Here is a 2,323-nt window from a genome sequence, read left to right on the forward strand (position 1 = left end):
CTTTATTTTTCTCTCTTGCTTTATTGGTATGGCTAAGAATTCAAGCACCACATTGAAAAAGTGTGGATAGTTGTGTACAGTTCATTCCTGACTTTCATGTCAATTGCTAATTTTTAAAAATAAGTTATGTGTGCACCAGTTTTTTATGAACAATTATTTGTAATTGTAATATCCCTTGATGGATATGACACGTGGGCTGAAAGGGTGGAATGCTTGCCTAGCATGCACGAAGTCCTGGGTTTGATTCCTTGGTACCACATACACAGTAAAAGCCAGAAGTGGCGCCACTGTTGCTCAATTGGTAGAGCACTAGCCTTGAGAAAGCTCAAGGTTAGTGTGTAGGCCATGAGTTCAAGCCCAAGGACTAGAAAAAAATAAATAAACCGATGACATCCAATAATTTCAGGAGTGATTTCCATTGTATCAAAATACAGACCTCTGTTTCAGATCACTGTCAACCATAGTGCTCTATAGAACTCATTTCAGAAACTGGAAGCTGACTCATCTCAAATCTTCTTTCTCATAAGGGAGCCATTTTTCAAACACAGAAGTTCCATGCATCTGGGGATTGGTGGCTCACACCTGTAATCTTAGCAATTCAAGAGGCTGAGAGCTGAGGATCATGGTTTTAAGCCATCTGGAAGAAAAAATTTCTCTGTGACTCTGAGTCTTTTTTTTTTCTTAGGTCATAGTGCTTGAACTCTTGGCCTGGGTACTGTCTTTGAGCTCTTCAGCTCAAGGCTAGCACTCTACCATTTGAGTCACAGTGATACTTCCAGTTTTCTGGTGGTTAATTGAAGATGAGTCTCATGGATTTTCATGCCCAGGCTGGCTTTGAACTGCAATCCTCCTGAGTAGCTTGGATTATAGGCATGAGCCACAGGTACCCAGCTCTGTGAGACATTTATCTCCAGTTAACTATTGAAAACTCAGAAGTCACACTTGACTCAAAGAGGCAGAACACTGGTCTTAAACTAAAGAGACAGAGACTGTGCCCACACCCTGAGTTGAAGACAGAAGAAGAAGAAGAAGAAGAAGAAGAAGAAGAAGAAGAAGAAGAAGAAGAAGAAGAAGAAGGAGGGGGAGGGGGAGGGGGAGGGGGAGGAAGAGAAGAAGAAGAAGAAGAAGAAGAAGAAGAAGAAGAAGAAGAAGAAGAAGAAGAAGAAGAAGAGGAAGAGGAAGAGGAAGAGGAAGAGGAAGAGGAAGAGGAAGAGGAAGAGGAAGAGGAAGAAGAAGAAGAAGAAGAAGAAGAAGAAGAAGAAGAAGAAGAAGAAGAAGAAGAAGAAGAAGAAGGGGAGGGGGAGGAGGAGGAGAGAGGAGGAGGAGGGGGAGGAGGAGGAAGGAGGGGGAGGAGCCATGTTATCTTGGGTTTCAATTGGGTTGCAGAGAATGTGATCCTCCAGGGCAGGTGTGGGGTTCTGAAGCCACAGAAGCTGAGTTGTCACTAGTGAAATCCACCACTTTGCATTGTGGAAAAAATCCATAGCAGCAGACACAATAGGAATAGATCCAAGGACTGAGCATGGAGTTTCTGGTGGGCCAAGTGTCTCCTTTAAATGAGGGGCATAGGCACCGAGGCAGTCCTGGGACCAGAATTTGTCCTGAATCTGCATCAAATTCATTCCAGAACCATCGCTGTAGTCAACAGAATAGAATCTGAGGAACAAGGAAACAACCAAGCTATACAATATGGAAATTCTTTCCATGTGTGAGTAGGCCTTGGGGTACTTCTGATAAATCTCTGCAATCTGGTTTTCTGTAAAACACTCATAGAGACAGGATCCAGTGAGGCAGCTGAGAGCCTGGGATCCATCCAGGATGGCCTCCAGTTGGAGGCGCTGGGCTGTGATTGTCGAGTCCATTCACAATGGTCAGTCCGTGATGGAGAAACACATCTGAAGCTGCTGGTGAAATGAACAGTCTACTGACCAACTCCTCAGTACCAGCACTGCCCCTTACTTCTGGTATATGCTTCCATGTTGATACCCTGTGCCAGACCAAGCTAGGACTTGGGAAAAGTCCAATCCATCTTCTCAAATGATGTCCAGAACTTTGACTCAGATCAGGGCCAGAGAGGTGATGGTCAAGCTGTCTTTGCGAAGATGTATGCCACTTTGAGTCCTGCAAGAAGAAGAAGTGTGGGGCAAAGTCCCAGGGCAGGCTGAGCATTAACAAACTCCCCAGTATGGCAGAGGTTGGAGGCCTCCAACCAAATGTCTTCCTTCCTCTAAAGCACAAGAATGAATAATGGACTGAGCAGGCATTAGTGAAGACTGAGACAAAAGGCATCTCATGATTTCTTTAGTGAGTTTCCTTTGGTTTC

At 44.5% G+C, this 2,323-nt stretch overlaps 1 pseudogene; it reads right to left on the reverse strand.

Moving 5' to 3' along the window:
• Window positions 1-443: 443 nt before the first annotated feature.
• On the reverse strand, window positions 444-1,862 carry LOC150041085 (xylulose kinase-like; annotated as a pseudogene).
• Window positions 1,863-2,323: the final 461 nt, after the last annotated feature.

The sequence above is a fragment of the Megascapheus bottae genome, chromosome X (assembly GCF_031878675.1).
Source record: "Megascapheus bottae isolate mThoBot1 chromosome X, mThoBot2.hap1, whole genome shotgun sequence".
In the NCBI taxonomy this organism is placed as follows: domain Eukaryota; kingdom Metazoa; phylum Chordata; class Mammalia; order Rodentia; family Geomyidae; genus Megascapheus; species Megascapheus bottae.